Here is an 18,624-nt window from a genome sequence, read left to right as displayed (position 1 = left end):
CCCTTCCTGCTTCCTACAGCACTAGGTCCACTGACCACACATACCAGAATCTCCTGGGGACATTATTCAAAACCCCAGGCACACAGTAACTGAGGATAGCACATAGGGAACATAACACTCTTACCAAGCTCCCATCATCTGTAGGCATATCAAGGTGAGGACCACATGACACTATAGGACACACACATCAACATGAAGTCTGAGAATCCTCTGCAAGCCTCGATTAGCTGGCTTTCATTTTCCTGTGCATGCAGCCCCTGAGTGAGGACACGTTTCCATCTTCCTACAGGAGAAAAGGGTACCACGACCATCACAAGGAAGCTCAGTCAGGGGTGGCTGAGACCTCAGCTCACATGACCAGCCCGAGCTGACTCTCCAAAAGACAACAGTCTAGTCAGGACAATATGGACAGTTGCCACATTCTTCCCCACAGTGGTCATTTCAGCCTCCAGAGAAAGGACTATTATGACTCTGCATCAGCCAAGCTAGCAATAACAGAGCTTATAACTACTACTCATGCAGGCGAGAGAATGAAGAGGGGAAAAAATCCTTTACACACACCAGAAAAACAGTAAGATTCAGCCAAAAAAAGAAAGAAATGTCCTCTTCACTAACTGAATGGGGGCATCCAAATTTCAATGACTTCTTGTTGGGTAGAGAATCAAACTGTATATCACTATCCAAAAAGTGGGCTTTAAAAAACTGCATGTACATGCTTAAAAAATTTCAAGGAAAACCCAGTATTTCAGACTTGACTTGTAGACAATAAAGCAGGTAAACTGTCCATGCACTCTCCTCTCTCCCTTCCAGGGGCAGAAGAGCCCCGAGGGCGTGTCAGGTGGAGACGTGGAGCGGACTATGAGGGGCTGACCAGGTAGAAAGCACCCTGTTCCCATGCTGGACAATGACACCCTTCACACAAGGCAGATCTTCCCACAAAGAGCCACCTGGGCAGCTCCTCCCAGGACCCAGCAGTCACAGGAACAAGCACAGGGCAGTTCAAAACAGGTTTCCGACACCTCCTATAACATTACCTGTTCTTCATTTGTCTAAAAGCAGAAACCCACTACTGAAAACACACATAAGGAATTCCAATTTTCTTTACCAACGTGCCTGACCATTTAGTTTCCGGAAGAGCAGCCTACACAGGTGTTGAAGTGCAGTCATTTTTAAAGATCCTGTAAAGCAAGCACCAGGGTCAGAAGACCTAGTTCTGCCATTTTAGCTCCACTCTTGCCATGTAATGTAGTTACTTAGCCTCAGTCCCCCAGTCCAGGAAATGGGAGTGTGATGGGCTACACCTCCCTCGCTGGGTCAAGGGTCAAACACCCTGATGACTGTGGTGTGTAATTATGTCATAAAGGAAAGAGAATTCTTTCACGACCTCACCTCTCTGCTACTTCTCAAAGTAGCTTTGCAAATGACAAATCATGGACCGCATTCTTAACAAACCATGCTCAAAAGCAAACAATGTGTTGTGGTAGAGTGCACAGAACCAGGACACAGGGGACCAGGAATCCAAGTCCAGCACTGTGACCGCTGGACCAGGCACCAGGCAGCCAGTGACCAGGCTCCGTACTTCTAAAATTATCGGGTAAGCCACAATTATCGGATAAGGATTTGGTCTCCCCAAATCCTTAATTCCCAAGACCCCCTTTCTGACAAATGACTCAATTCTCTGCCATCTCCAAGGGGCCACGGAGAGCCCAAGCCTAGCACCAGCCCTGCCACAGGGAGAACTCTAGCCCAAGCCTAGCGGCATGCTTCTCTTGGCCTAGGGGCTCTGTGGGCGCCAACAGGCAGGACTTCCTTTAGGCCCGTGGCTGTATGAAGAGCACCCCTCAGAACCCTTCCCTCCTCCAAGAATGGCAGCTGGCGTGTGACCCCTGGGCCAGAGTCTCCATTTCTAACACTCGGAGGCTCAGCTACTAGAAATACCCACTAATGACAGATGGCGATGCCACCCAGGACTGGGAACCATGGAATGGGCACCTGATGGCTTCACACACCCACCCCGCCCCATGGGGCAGGCCCTGCAATGGAAATGTGATCAGGACAACTTTCCAGTGTGAGACATTTGAAAAACTGCAGAGCTGCATGGGAAAATGTAGACCGCCCATGATTTCTGTGTGACCCAGACCCGGCTGGTCACTCTGGGGCGCTGGGGGCGGCTGTCAGCCTCCCCTGAAGAGCCGCTGAGAGCACTGAGAGAAGGGGGAGCCGCGATGCCCTCTGCCAGGACCCCACGGACTTGGTTTCAGGCACACCAGTGACCTAACACTTTTCTCAAAAGGAGCTCAAGGCACTGACAAAAGGAACCTTGCAGGTGTTTCCACATTGTATAGTGTAAAACCAAAGCCATGACCCTCCCGGTGGCGGCCGTGGAGAAACAGGGCAGATTTCGGTGGGCAGCTGAGGGAGTTACTTCCACGGACTTCAGGTGATGTCTGATGTCCATAATGCTCACAGGGTGGCCTGGTCCCCATCCCTACACTGAGCAGCACAGGGTGGTGAGCCAAGCCCAGAGACTAGAGGCCAGGCTCACCTCAGCAAAAGGTCAAAGGATAAGCCAAGTCATCCTACAGGTGGGCCTGGGGTGCCCTGGGGAAGGAGAGACCTGAAGGCGAATTCTTCACGTGCCACCAACGTGCCGCACTCTCCTTTCCGCTCACTGCCACCTCAGAGGGACCCGCACGCCACTGTCCCTGCCTCACTCTAAGCACCTGCTTCCTCCGCCTGCCATCCTTCCCGAGTCACCAAGTCACCGACTGGCTCTTTCTTGTCATGCAGATCTCAGTTTACACATCGCCTCCTGGGAACCACCAGCCACTCCATCAAATCACCAGTCTTACTTGTCAGCAGAGCCCTTCTCTCTACTGGCGTTTTCCTGCTTATGCTCAGTTCATTTGTTTCTCTCCTGTGCCCCGCATGCCCTCTGTAGGAGCAGGGCCCTGCCTATCTTCACCACCAGCTCCTCAGTGCCCAGAACACAGCCTGGTGCACATTGAGCACCCAATAAACATGTGCTGAGTGAATGGACACAGAAGCAAAAAAGTAAGATAATAAAAATAATTCCCCTTAACCCTGTCTACTTAGAGACCACCATGTTAACATCCTGCTCCTGTTTCCCTTTGGTCTCTACCCCTTGAGTTAGAAACAGCTGCTATACCCACTTACCGACCGCCTGCCCAACGATACGCTGCCTGGGGGGAGGGGAGGACGACGACTGTCCATACCGCTGCTTACTAAATGCTCACCACAGGAGCGAGGAGCCACCAAAGCCTGGGCCCCACAGGGCAGCACATGCGCCACAGAGCAGAGACCACTGACACCCCTAACAGCCTGGGCTCAGGAGCAAAGCCAGCCAAGCTTGGGCAGCACACAAGGCTGACGTGGGTATTTCTTATTTTGACCACATAGGTCTACATCCTGCCTTTCCAGCTGGGTGACCTGAGGCAAGCCATGAGCTTTTCTGAGCTGCTGGACGGAAATCACCTCCCAGTTTGCGCCTACATACAACCTGCCAAACATGGTCACCATTTCCACGCTTCTCCTGCGCGGCTGAAATTCCCAAGAAAGCTCTCAGACACTGGTAATCATAACAGGACTGACTTAGAGGTAATATAAAACACTGGCTCCCTAACCAGAGCTGGACAGCACTAACTGAGCTCTGGTGATGTGCCAGGCACACTCTAAGAACTTCACACAAGTCTACTCACTGAATCTTCATAACGATCCTACAGGGAGTTATTATTCTTATCTTTATTTTACAGAGGAGGTACATTGCCAGCAAGTGGTAGAACTAGGATTTGATCCCAGGCCTCTGGCTTCCGGTCCCATCCTCTTAATCCCTCTTTCTTATTCTGTCTGGCTTTAGAAAAACCCAGTACTCGAAGTCTTAAGAACAGTGAATTTTCCTTGCTGAGTCTGCAGGCCTTTAGAAAGGGCCTTCTTGTCTAGACATGTAAGAGGCCAGGAGGTGGCAGAGAAGCAATGTCCTCCTAAGCCCGCCTTGCTCAGCTGCCACAGGCGGACCCTGCCCCGCCAGTTCACCGAATCAAGTGGGCAGGGGCAACGACGAGGGAGCTCTCGGGGGCCCGGGACTTGCCCGTGTGCAGGCGCCGAGGCCTGGAGAGGTTAGTGCTGTATGGGGACCAGAGCCTGGCCTGCCTGGCTCCTTCCTGTGGGGCTGACAAAAGGAAAGAGCCTATAATGCTCTTCAAAGAAAGCTTCAGTGGGAAACGGGTGCGATTCTACAGACTGGAAATACAATGAAACCAGCCAGGTGGAGTCTGAAATACCACAGACACTCCAAACTATTTTTAAAGTGTGTTCTTCAGAACTCACATCCTTAAGAAATAGTGTCTCTCTGGCTGTAACACACACTTCTACTAAATCAGTCACATCAACTTGAACAACCCAAGAAGTCTGCATTCCTTTGAAATAGCTGTCATCTGAAATACCACTCAGAAAAAACGAGTCTCCACGCTGAAAGGTAAACTTCCTTTTTTGGTACAGAATAAAAATATTATTTCCCTCCGCCCTCCTCTGCTGGAGGCATGCCCATGTTTTATTTACTCTGCAACACTGACTGGCTACATAAGCAGGAAATGTTCCTTCTTACTCTTAAATGCCAGAATCTGCTCCAGAAAAGGCATGACCAGCCCTAATGTCTTCTTGCTGCTTCTCGGTTTCCTACCCTTTGTTATGCACTGCTGGGTACATATACAACAGTAAGTGCAAACTACATGAGAGGCACAAACAAAATGAGCACCTGTGACCCCACGCCCTCTCAAGGCCTAAGCATGACCACAGTGCATACACAGGGGGTCCTCCCCACCACCTCCGCCCCAGGAAAACTGCTCAAGTTCAGGGTTCTTTGGTCCCTTGCTTTAGTAATAATAATTTTGTGAAAGTGAAGGTAGGGGAGGGTGGGGGTAAGGGGGAGAGAAGAACCAAAGGACTTGTATGCATGCATATAAGCCTACCAATGGACACAGACACCAGGGGGGATGAGGGCATGAGTGGTGGGGGGGAGGGGGGGAGGGGCAATGGGGGGATAAGGACACATATGTAATACCTTCATCAATAAAGAAAAAAACAGAAAGTACTGTAAAACTAAACAATATATGGTTTTCTACAACCTGCACTGTCCCTCGATATTATGTGTCTGAGACTTGGCCAGCTGTGGTTCATCCACTGTCACTTCTGTGTAACATTTGCCTATGTTCACATTTAACAACTTTCCCCTCATCCTCCCACTGATGGACATCGGACCATTTCCAGATTTATGCTATCACTAGTGCTGGTGTGTGTACATGTGTGTCTTGGGACATGTGCACCCTGTTTTTCTAGAGTGCATTCCTAGAATTGCTCATTTGTAGGGTACATAAATGCTCTCTGCCCTGCATTTTTAAAAATATATATTTTTTTATTGATTTAAGACAGGGAGGAGAGAGAGATAGAAACATCAATGATGAGAGAAAATCATTTATCAGCTGCCTCCTGCACACCCCCTACTGGGGATCCAGCCTGCAACCCAGGCATGTGCCCTGACCAGGAATTGAACCGTGACCTCCTGGTTCATGGATCCACACTCAACCACTGAGACACACTGTCCAGGCTCTGCCCTGCATTTTAAAAATGTTTTTGCTGTCCTGTTTTATAACCACTTTATCATTATAGTGCAAGGACATGTCAATGGTTTAGTTGCTGTTAAATGTGAGTACGTAAAGAACAATGCCAACAGGCTCAGGGATTTAGGAAAACACAAGATGGGGCTTTCAGTCTGGACTGCGGGACAACCTCACACCGACATCAAAAGTAGATCCTGCAGCGGTGCTCCAGGCAGCTCGCGAGAATATCAGGGCGTCAGGTGCCTCCGAGGCAATGCCACCGCAGAATGAGAGGGATGCGCAGGACACTGGGGAAGGAGACCACCCGGGCAGAGCACCCGTCAGCGAGGTGTATGGAAGGGCAAGGACAGGAGCAGTCTGGCTGGGCTGCACACTAAGAAATTTGGACTTGACAACTTTGGTTATTCACCTTCAAGGTTTGTGCCATAGCCTCCAAATAATAACAATGGCTAACACTTATAGGGACTGCCTATGTTCCAGGCACTGTCTTAGGAATTATCTCATTAAATTCTTACTATATCAGTACTTCATTCCTTTTCACGGCTGAATACTTTTCTATTGTATGGATACACCACATTTTATTTATCCATTTATCAGGTAGAGAACATCTGAGTGGTTTCCATTTTTTAGCCATTATGAATAATGCCGCTGTGAACATCCTATATAATAAAAGGCTAATATGCAAATTGACTGAACAGCAGAATAACCAGTCGCTATGACATGCGCTGACCACCAGGGGGCAGATGTTCAGTGCAGGAGCTGCCCCCTGGTGGTCGATGCACTCCCACAGCGGGAGCTCTGTTCAGCCAAAAGCCAGGCTCACGGCTGGGGAGCAGAGTGGCGGTGGTGGGAGCCTCTCCCGCTTCCATGGCAATGCTAAAGATGTCCCACTGATGGCTCCTAGACCGCGAGAGGGCACAGGCCAGGCTGAGGGACCCCCCCTCCCCCCGAGTGCACGAATTTCGTGCACTGGGCCTCTAGTTTATATATAAGATTTTGTGTGGGCATATGCTTTCAGCTCTTCTGGGTATATACGGAGCAGTGGGATTGTTAGATCATATAACTGTGTTTAGCTTTCTGAGGAACTGTGAAAGTACTATGGCATTTTTAAGATAAAGAACTATTAAAATGAGTAACATTCAGCTGTGTAGGACTTAACATTATTTTAGTAACTACTGCTAAAGCCGAAGCTACTGAAGCTGGTTTCTGTTTAGGAGCAGAGAAAAGAGGCTGTCAGGGTGGTGGTTCTGAAACCCTGGTCGAGCAGCAGCAGGGTGAGGACTGTGGGAAAAGGAGGATGAGGAGGACAGGAAGCCCACCTAGAAGCCCACACAGAGGTAATGAGAAGAGACGAGGCCCTGAATCCAAGTGCAGCAGGGGAATGGGAAAAGGCAGGAGATAGACACACACACAAAGCAAGAGAATCAACCCCTGACCACCAAATGTCAGTGCGAGACGGGGCAAGACGGAGTGGGAGCAGCCAGGACACAGGCACCCTTCACTGAAAGTAAGGGTCGGGAGGGTGTGCAGATCTCAGGAGAAAGAGGCAGAATAAGCAGTTTGAATTCAGACAGACGTGAGTGGAGACAGGCATGGAGAACGGAGACGGCCTAGTGCCACTGGCATCTAGGGTGGAGAGGGGTGCTGACCCTCTGGGAGAAGGTAGGAGGACCGTGGACAGCAGTGGAGAATGGGCAAGGATGCAAGTCAGAAGGAGGCGGTATCCATCAACAAAGTCCAAGAAGAGCTGGGCAGGGGCAGGGAGCAGAGATGTGGTAGAGACACGGAACCATTCGTGCAGGGGAAGAGCAAGTGGCGAGGTTTTGGGAGTGATGATAATCACAGGGACAGAGAAGAGTCCAGAGGATATGGCGAGAAGCATGCTTTGGGTGCACAGCAGGGGTTGGCTGGAGAATCATGCCTTGTCCTAATGATGCTAATGAACAGACGGCACAGGCGCCCTAGTAGGGGAGGCCTCACAGATTGCTGCATGATGGCCCACACCCCTGTGGCACACCAGCTCTGCCCCCCATCTCAGGACAAAACTGAACCTGCCACCCCCAACTCCCACCTGCGTCCCTTCCCCTTTCCTCCAGGGATCCTCTGCTGAAGAAGCCACCACCTGCTGCCGCCAGGGCTTCCGGCTCTCTCTCCATCTCTCCCTCCTTCCTCCTACCACCTCTGGACTGCAGGCTCTCAGAGGACAGAGGCTCTCACTGTCTCTAAACTGCTGTCTGCCTTCCAGGACCTGGCACGGTGCCTGGTACACATCTGCCACAGGAATGAATGACTCACAGGGCACCAAGTCCACCCCCACCTGCTGGAAGCATCCCCCTCCCTAACCTAATCTCTCTGCACCTCTCCATTCCCTCACCAACTTCCATAAATGCTCTTATGGAATACAAAACATGGCCTAAAGTTATTGTTGTAGTTTAAAAATGACTCCGTAGAGATGGCTGCTCTCCCCACCACTCTGTAGTCACCTGGATGAGCCTCAGTTTCCTCCTCTGGGAAATGGGAGCGGTGGCCTGTGAGGCACCAAGAACAGACATGAAGGAGCTGGGTGAACTGGGGTGAAACCTTTTACTTCTACTATAGGGTCCGCGTTTGTCCACATGCTTTGACTAGGCCTCTTCAGGCCCTGCTGTCTCCCACCACTTCCTCCAAAAGAACAAAAAAAAAAAAAAAACACAAGAGCAAGCTGACGGGTGGGGGGGTGGGGGTGGTATATGGTATTTCTGAATGTATTTCATACTGACTTTAATAATCAGAAACAAACAGAAGTTCTCATACCATATAATTTTTTTAATTCTTAAAAAATGAGAATGCTGCTAAATATCAAAACACAACCCCCTCCCCAAAAAACTGAAGTTGTTATTTTCCTTTTGGTTTTATCTCCAATAGCCAAATGCTTTTGTTCAAGTAATGTTTACACTGCCATTGTCCTGCTTTGTTTAGAAAAATAATAAAGGGCTGTGTTTCCAGCACTGCCAACCGAGCGCGTGTACACATCTGCTCAGTGTCTCCGGACCCAGAAAACACTCGTTTACAAATTCTGTGCCACCGGCTGAGGAAAAAATGTTTATTTGCCTCGGAATATTCACCGGCCAGGTCAGTGCCACCACCTCCTCGTCAGCCACCCTGGGGAGAACCAGGCCGTGAGAACAGGGCAGGCCTTCAGCACATTTGTGCTCCACAAGGAAACCTGATCTAACGGTGCAGGGAAGGCCAGGCCTGTCCACTCAGTGACCAAGGCTGCTCGTCAATTCACCAAGGTGACAACCATGTGCTCAGCGCCTATGATGTGCCACAGTCCCACAAGGGAGGCATTTTACAGGTGAGAGAGAGGATGCGTGACAGAACAAGTCGCAGAGCTGGGTGAGGTCTGTGCTCCCTCTTGAACAAAGCCCCTGTGAAAACTCCGAGGAGCCCAGTCCAGTCCTAAACCAATTTAACATTACTCCATGGGGCTGCCCCTTTCCTCTCTAATATCTCACACACTTCTAGGCTGTTCCTGAAAGATTCGAGGTCTTTCCACCAACCAGCTCTCAAGGTCGAACAGTTAGTTCTAGATCATTTCTACCCTGGAATTCCCACCTCACCAAGAACTAGTGAACCCTTTCATAGTGACCTGTCCATACAGAATCACCCTGTTCAGGAACGTCCATTTCTCTCCTATGTAGTAATTACTTCTATTCACCAAATAAATATTTCCAGTTCACCTCCTTTTGGGCCTGTGACAAAATTGCATTTTCTCATCCCTCGGAAGTCAGTCATGGCACTGCCAATAAAATGAGATAGAAGCGAGTGTGTCACTTTGTGTCAAACATTTTAAAAGCCCATGTGCAATTCTCCACATTTCCTTCCCAGTGTGGTGATGCTGAAAGCCTCCGTATCCACCCAAGAGAAAAGGAAACACACCTACACACAAAGGTGTGCACCCGTGTTCTTAGCAGCATCATTTACAACAGCCAAAAAGTGGGAACAGCTGTCCATCAACAGACGAATGGGGTAAATACAATGTGATGTATCCATACAATGGAATATCATTCATCCTTAAAAAGGAATGAAGAATGGATACATGCTACAACATGAATGAACCTTGAAAACAGTACGCTGAGTGAGAGAAGCCAGAGACAAAAGGCCTCATATTATATGATTCTGTTTAAGTGAAATGTCCAGAATTAGGCAAATCCAGAGGCTGGGGGAAGAAGAGGCAAGGGAATGACTGCTTAATGGGTACAAGATTTCTTTTTGGGGTGATGAAATGTTCTAAAATAAAGTTAGGCTGATGGGTGAAAAACTCTAAATACACTAAAAACTATTGAACTGCATATTTCAAAGAAGTGAAATTTACTTCATGGTACATAAACTATGTATCAATAAAGCAGTTAACAACAACCAAAAAAAGATGGTGCCTCCATCTTCCTGGGTCCATGAATGAGTATGATGACCGCACACTAGATACCTATCATCATGTAACAATACAAACTCAAACACATCCATGCTATTGTACGCTCATGTTGAAAATATGCCTGCAGCCAATTAACCTAAAATCCTGGAAGAAAGCCATGGCTGTCGTTCTGTCCCAACCAGGACCAGACTCTGTCCCAAGGCCACAGACTGAACCTTCAAACACAGGAAACCAGGGAGGAGGGGGGAAGGTAACCTAAAGAATCTGACTACTTAAAAATAAAAAGAATCTGACTAGATGAGAATAATTCCTAGCCTGAAAAATATTAACACTATGAACTAACCTTCCAAAAATATGAATCACTCACAAAAATTGAGAAATAAGCAACCAATAACCTAAGATAAAAATGAGAAAAATCCGCCGAAACCGGTTTGGCTCAGTGGATGGAGCGTCTGCCTGCGGACTGAAAGGTCCCAGGTTCGATTCCGGTCAAGGGCATGTGCCTGGGTTGCGGGCACATCCCCAGTGGGAGATGTGCAGGAGGCAGCTGATCGATGTTTCTGTTTCTCTCTCATCGATGTTTCTAACTCTCTGTCTCTCTCCCTTCCTCTCTATAAAAAATCAATAAAATATATTTTTTTAAAAATGAGAAAAATCCACAGAAAAGTATAAATGGTCCCTAAACATATGACAACATAATGAGCTCACACTTCAGAAAAATGCAAATTAAAACTATATTGAGCCATGGCCGGTGTTGCTCGGTGGTTAGAGTGCCGGCCTGAGCACCAAAGAGTTCCAGGTTCAATTCCCAGTCAAGGACGTGTACTTGGGTTGCAGGTTCGATCCCTGGCCCCGACTGGGGCACGTGCAGGTGATATTTATTTCTCTCTCTTTTTCTATTCCTCTCGCCCTCCCTCCCTCCCATTCTCTCTAAAAATCAATGGAAAAAATGTCCTCAGGTGAGAATTAACAAAAATAAATAAACAAATAAAACTATACTGAGATGCTCTTTACACCTGTCAGGTTGGCAAAAATCCAAACGTTTGACTACACCTCCTGCTGGTGAGGTTGTGGGGAAATAGCACTCACACTTGTTGTGGGAGTGCAAAATGGAATCACCCTGTGGAGCACAATTTGGCAAAATCTATCAGAATTACAAATGTGTTTCCCCTCTGACCCAGCAATGTCCCTGGGGGATGCTACCTACAGATCCACCTGCACATGTGGGAGACGGTGCCGAGGGAAGACGACTCCTTGCAGGTATGCTAGGAAAGGGCATGTTGGAAACATGCCCAAATGCCTTTGTATAGGGGATGGGATTTAAAACAAAATAAAAACGAACAACTTTTGTTCCTCCAAAATAAGGAACAACTTCACAATAATAATAGCTGAAAGAGAAAGAGTCAATGATTCTCCACATCCCGACATGGACAATCTCTAGACTACATTGGTAAGTAAAAAAGCAAGGTGCTGAACAGTGTGTACATGTACAGTGTGCTGTCTTTAATTTTACAAAATGGAAGAAATAAGAATGTAAATTTGTGTGCTTTATTTGCACAAAGAAACATTGGAAAGCCAGTCAAACTACTAAAAAGGATTATTAGGGAGAAGGGGGGATGGGAAAGATGAGATCAGAGGTGATTGGTAAGATTTCGCAAACTACACTTTAATCTCTTCTCATTTTGGAACTCTGTGGATGCGGTGCATATTCAAAGAGCATTAACTAAAAACAAAGTCCCACGCTCATTAAAAAAAAACCAGAGCCACATAGAGCCTTTGGCAAACGGTCTCAGACAACAGCACTGTGAGCAGCGCAGGCAGAGCTATCAGCCCAGCTCTGCCCTTCTTTCTTTTTTTAACTTTTTATTTATTGATTATGAGCAAGAGAGAGAAAGGAAGAGGGGAGAGGGAGAGGGTGGGAGGGAGAGAAAGAACATCGTTTTGTTGTTACACTTATTTCTGCACTCATTGGTTGATTCTTATATATGCCCTGACCAAAATCAAACCCACACACACCCTACCCTCAGTGCACGGGGACGATGTTCTAACGGACTGAGCCCCCAGCCAGGGTCAGCTCTGCCTTTCCTTCCTCCTGTCAATCTGCGTCAGAGCCTTCCACCAACAGCCAGAGGCCAGAAACCACCAGACAGTCCTGTGTCTGGCCTTTCCAGGCCCCTCCGACTTCCACCTGGCAGGCTGCGAATGGTGTTCCCCAGCTGGCCACACACCCATCTAACCCTCTATCCAGCCGGTGTGAGCTGGCCTCCTGGCCCCTCTCTCCCCTGCACTGCCCATGGATTTGTGCACAACTCTCCCCCGCCCCTCCCCCAGTGCAGCCCTGAGCAGGCCTGTCTCTCCCATCTATCATCAGGGGCAAGGTCATTGAGAAAAACAAGAAGCCCGGAGCAGCCACTTGTGCGCAAGCATGTGCTCAGCACTGGCTACCTGCGGACAGCGGCACAGTGCTGGGGTGCCTATCAATCAGACATAGCCCATGGGGAGCAGGAAAACCCAGATGGATGACACCCTACAATGGAAGCCTGAAGGGTACACATAGGCCAGGGCCATGCAAAGAAACAGCCAAAGTGGGTAAACAGCAGGCAAAATGTGTTCCAATACCCAGCTTGGCAAGTGAAGAGGGAAAGCGGTGAGAGGTGAAGCCAGAAAACAGGCCAAACGGAGTCACAGAGAACCTGGACTCTTCCTCCGGCGTTCAGGGGGACAGGAGGCGAGGACCATCGTCTCACTGCAGGCACACCTCCGCCTTCCACCTGGAAGCCACCCCCCTAACCAGGTGCCAGTCCAGCCAGCCCGCCTCTGTGGAACCGGGGCACAGGGAAAGTGTCAAGAGGAAAAACAAAAGCTGCAAGTGAAAAGGAAAGGCTTTGGTCCTCAAAGAGGTGATACTCATTTGTCTGGAAATTTCCCTCTGCTGTGATTCAATGCCCAAAAGATGCCAATGAGGCACTGCATTCACATTTAACAAAAACAACAGCAAAACCTTATTTCCACATCATCTACTGAGAGACTTAAGCTGTTCAAGTCCAAATTATACTTCTAAAAGCCTCACAAGATAGTTTGTTTTTTAAAATCTCTTATTTCTGAGAGGTTGATTCAGAAGCTAATGTGTTAAAGAATGAGTTTTTTCTTTTAAAGAAGACATTTGTTTTCCCTTTTCTAGTTTTAAACCAATTTTTTCTTCCAAATGAAAAAAAAAGTCCTTCATAGTGGCCTTTAAATTTCTATTGAAAGGATTTCTTAAATATCCACCAGTTGGTATTGAATGATGGTACATAAATACAAACCTTACTTAACAAGTCTGTACTTAGCCATCCACCACTACCAGGCCCTGCACTAAACACAGCACACAGCAGGACCTGTCCTCTGGGGGGGGGGGGGGGGGGCACGGGGAGGGGGGTTGTGACTGTGGGAAGGTTGCTATCTTTCAACTGGAGGTGACTCTGTGACCAGCCAGGTGGGCCTAACACCAACGCACAGGGAATCAGGGACCTTCCCCAGCATGAGACCTGCCCCCAGGGAGGGAAGCACCAATGACGAGGACCTCAGAAGGAAATTACTAGACTTTAACATATCGTGGGTATAGACCCTGAGAAAAAAGACACCTACTAAGCTCCTGGTGGCTAGCTGGGCTCCAATTTTAAAAAACAGTCTAGCAGCCATTTCTACACAGAGGCCTCTCACGGAAACTGCACTTGTGGGAGTAGCCTGCACTGAACTCCCTGCCGGCCTGTGTTCCTGCCATCTGAGACAGCCTTATAAAGGAGTCCTGGACTCCTATTTCAACCAACAGGACTGAGACCTCCCCATTCAATTGGAGCTGTACAGCTGTATCTCCCCCATCCCGTCACCAACATCTTCACCGCCCAATCAGAGCAGCTCCACTCTGACCAATCAGGAAATTGCCTTTCAGACCAACCAAACTGTAAGAATTTGGAGTCCTCATTTGTTTTTAAGAAGGGAGAGGGAGAAAGAGATAAACATCAGTGATGAGAGAGAATCATTGATCGGCTGCTTCCTGCACGCCCCACACTGGAGACTCAAGCCTGCAACCTGGGCACGTGCCCTGACTGGGAATCAAACTGTGGCCTTCTGGTTTATAGGTCGACACTCAACCACTGGGCCACACCAACCAGGCAAGAATCTGGTTTGTTTTTTGAGGTGATGGGTGGGTTTGGTTTTGTTTCTTAAAGAAACATTTTTTACTTTCTTCAAATGTCAAAATCTGACCAAAGACTTGCAGTTAGGTTACATGGTGATTTCTTGTGCTTATTATCGCCATTTTCTTCTACCAATAAAATATATGCTTTTAAATCAAGAAAGAATGTGTTTTCTTTCATAATTTCCTGTTTTCTCTTTCGAGCAGGGAGAGTGTTTTTTTAAAGTACAGGAGGTATCAGATTAGTTGCAAAGACCATGTGTTAAATGTTCTTTACACACTGGGTTTTCTCTGTAAGTTACATTCTATAGCAAATGGTGTTAAGCATAAGTGCGGGACTTATATATAGCCCAGAAGATCTTGTTACAAAGCTTCCTACCACTAAGCAGGCCCAGACCTTCAGAGCAAAACCTCTAGCCCAGCGGTTCTCAACCTGTGGGTCGCGACCCCTTTGGCGGTCGAACGACCCTTTCACAGGGGTCGCCTAAGCCCATCCTGCATATCAGATATTTACATTATGATTCATAACAGTAGCAACATTACAGTTATGAACTAGCAACGAAAATAATTTTATGGTTGGGTCACAACATGAGGAACTGTATTTAAAGGGCCAGAAGGTTGAGAACCACTGGTCACTCCTCCCACCCCAGTCCAGGCGGCTTCAGTGGTTCTGGCCGAGGAGAGGAGCCCCTCAGAGCTTTCCCACGGGCGCCACTACCCAGAAAACCACTGGAAGCTACACAATCCTCTTCACACAGCTCCTCTGAACTCTGACCACTGTGCTTTGGGTCGACTATCCTACCAGGCTCCTTTTTTCATCTATTTATCACTTGCTTGTTGCTAAAAATATGTGAATTGGCCTAAAGCAGCGGTTCTCAACCCTTGACACGGGTCGAATCTCCAGGGAGCTTTGGGAACATACTTATGCTCAGGCCCCATCCCAGAACAACTAAAACATAAGGTGGTGGGAACCAAGCACTGGCACTTTAAAATTGAATCTCCCCAGGTAATTCTGATTAAAGTAAAGTAGACAAGTTGAGAATTACTGAGCTTACAGAAATCCACTGCATTGCTATGTAATAAAAAGCAAATAAATGAAAAAACACAGGCAAGAGGGAAACAGGAGGGACAATAAAAAAGCAAAGCCAGAAAACAAGGTTAGAATACAGGATGCAGGCCACACTAGAGCTAGAACAAACTATTGGCTCTGAGCTGAGCTTCCTGGTGGTCAAAGCAAAGAGGATTCACTGTCTACAACAGTGATTTTCTACCCTTTCATCTATGGCACACATAAATTACTAAAATTCTGTGGCATACCAAAGAATACATTATATTTTTTGGCTGATCTGAAAAAAAAAAAGGAATAATTTTGATTCATTCACACTGGAAGACTATTGTTGTGTTGGCTGTTGTCATTTTTTTTTTTTTTTTAATTTAACAATCTAAGGGAAAAGAGGTCAGTTCCCAGACTAAATAGTCAGGTACTACGGCATGTTTTAAAATGCTTGCGGCACACCAGCTGAAAATCACTGGAGCGAGAGGCAGGGATAAACAGCTGAAGATCCTCCTTGTCCTGGGACCCGAGATGAACACTCCCTCACGCCCTCCAAGAGGAGAGCACGCTCCCCCACACCGTGACCATAACCACCTGAGACGTGGCACAGGGCCACTCTCGCCCCACGTCGCAGCCTTGCGAAGGGTGCCCGCAAGTCAGCACAGGGCTACTAGGGCTGCCTGCAAACTCCTTGCTGGAAATAACCTCCTGATGAAAATCAATGCCTGCATATAAAACGTAATCAAATCCACTTCATTTTTCACTGGTAACAATGTATCTAACCTGCCATTCTGAGCCCCTTGAAGCTGTCATGAAAACACAAGGGCACAGCCTCTATTTCACTGACTAGGTGAATAATGGCCCTGGCTCCATGCTCTGGAAAACAAGCTCTTCCGTCATGACCGTCACGACAGCCCCAGAACACCAGATCTGTGCCCATACTTAGCAGGGAGCAAAGTCCCAGAGCCTGCCAAGCACTTCTCTCGATCCAGTGCTCAGAAAGGCCACTGACCACCCCCAGACCCGCTGCGGTCTCTCAGAAGTCAGGCTATTAGGCAGGCCTCATGGCCACCAAAAACAAAACCACCGGAAGAGACCTCTGAGCCACTTCCACCCTGACAACAGGTACTACATGCTTTTGTTATGCACACTACACTTCAGCAATAAGTTTTTTAAATGTGTTAAAATCTATGAAATCAAGAGTAAAGCACCCTCCTGCTCCCACTTATGTGACACCTTCTTTTTCTTTTTTTGACATTTTCTTTTTGAACCACACACCACATCACCACATTTCAAAGCCTGATGAGTTAAAGTAGCAACTACTCACAATCACCAAGAGAGGAATCAACCCAAGTGCCCATCAACAGATACATGGATAAACAAATTGTGGGCTAGCCACACAACAGATATGATCCAGCCATGAAAAGAATGAAGTCCTGACCCTGGTACTACACGGAAGAACCTGGAAACACTATGCTAAGTGAAAGACATCAGGCACAAAGGGCCACATACTGCATGATTCCATTTGGTGAAATGTCTGCACAGGCAAATCCACAGGGACAGAAAACAGATTAGTGGTTGCCAGGGGTTGGGGGCTGAGGGGTGTAGGGAGTGACTGCTAAGCGGGCACAGGTGTCCTTGTGGGGTAATGAAAAGTTCTGGAACTAGACAGTGGTGATGATTGCACAACACTGTAAATGTACTAATGCCACTGGGTTTTAACTTTAAAATGGTTACCATAGTAAATTATATATATATATTTCAGAGAAAAACTTAAAATAGCAAAACTTTCATTGTTCTGCCTTAACTCAAATGCTAATAAAATTCAACCTAAATCAAGATTTTGTATAAAGATTACTCCACAACTAAAAAAAAAAAAAAAAAAAAATCAGCTTCAAGCCCAGAACATATTAAAATCAGAAACAATAAACAAATACAGTCAAGTTACAGGATACAAAGTCAATGTGCAAAAATCCATTGCCTTCCTGTATACCAATGACAAAACTTCAGGGAAAAAAAATGGAAAAAAACAATTCCTTTTGCAATAGCAACCAAAAGAATAAAACACCTAGGAATAAACTTAAAGGATGTGAAAGATCTATATACTGAAAATTACAAAGCATTATTAAAAGAGACTGAAAAAGACACAACGAAATGGGAAAACATCCCGTGTTCATGGATTGGAAGAATCAACATAGTTAAAATGGCCATATTACTCAAAGAAATATACAGATTTAATGAAATCCCCATCAAAATCCCAATGTAATTTTTAAAAAATTAATTAAACAAGAAATCACCAGATTTGTATGGAACCACAAAAGACCCTGAAGAGCCAAAGCAATCCTGAAAAGTAAGAACGAAGCTGGAGGTATCACACTACCTGACTTCAAATTATACTACAGAGCTACGATAATCAAAACAGCATGGTATTGGCAGAAAAACAGACACACAGATAATGGAACAGAATAGAGAGCCCAGCTATAAAACCACATGTACATGGACAGATACTTTTTGACAAAGGAGGCATAAATACACATTGGAGTAAAGATATTCTCTTCAATAAATGGTGCTGGGAAAATTAGAAAGCCACATGCAAATGAATGAAACTGGATTACAGTTTGTCCCCATGTAGAACAATTAATTCAAAATGGATCAAAGACCTAAATATAAGACCTGAAACAATAAGTTACACAGAAGAAAATATAGGTAACAAATTATGGACCTGAGTGGTAGAGAACATCTTATAGATTTGACCCCAAAGGCAAGGTAGGTAAAAGCAAAAATAAATGAATGGGACTTATCAAACGGAAAAGCTGCACAGCAAAAGAAACAGACAACAAAACAAACAGGCAGCCAACTAGATGGAAGATGGTATTTGCAAACAGTAGCTCAAAGGTTTAATTTCCAAAATATATAAAGAACTCATTAAGACTTAACGTCAAACGAATAAACAATCCAATCAAAAAGTGGGCAGAGGACCTGAAAATACACCTCTCCCAAGAAGACATACAAACAGCCAATCCTAATATATAAAAAGCCAGGGGCCATCACTACAGAAACAACTGGACAGAACGAATAGCAGGCTGTGTGGGGTGACTAGGCCAGCAGGGGGGTTTATGAGGGACGACCAAACGACTGAACAGCAGGCTGCTGGGGCAACCAGGCCGGCGGGGCAGTTGGGGGCGACCAGACCGGCAGAGGGGGGCAGCTGGGGGCAACCAGGCCAGCGGGAGGGCAGTAAGAGGTGACCAGGCCAGCAGAGGGGCAGTTGGGGGCGACCAGGCCAGCAGGAAGGGCAGTTTGGGGCAACCAATCTGGCAGAGGGGGGCAGTTGGGGGTGACC

The 18,624-nt window shown here is 47.0% G+C and overlaps 1 protein-coding gene across 1 annotated transcript in view; it reads right to left on the bottom strand.

Moving 5' to 3' along the window:
• Nucleotides 1-253, bottom strand: part of EPN2 (epsin 2) — a 51,392-nt gene extending 51,139 nt beyond the window's left edge. The window contains exon 1 of the mRNA XM_006105756.3: nt 125-253. The gene's annotated coding sequence lies outside the window, so the exon portion shown is untranslated. The remainder of the gene's footprint in view (nt 1-124) is intronic.
• Nucleotides 254-18,624: the final 18,371 nt, after the last annotated feature.

Source organism: Myotis lucifugus, unplaced genomic scaffold (genome assembly GCF_000147115.1).
Source record: "Myotis lucifugus unplaced genomic scaffold, Myoluc2.0 scaffold_721, whole genome shotgun sequence".
NCBI classification, from domain to species: domain Eukaryota; kingdom Metazoa; phylum Chordata; class Mammalia; order Chiroptera; family Vespertilionidae; genus Myotis; species Myotis lucifugus.
This window is presented reverse-complemented; position numbering and strand designations above follow the sequence as displayed.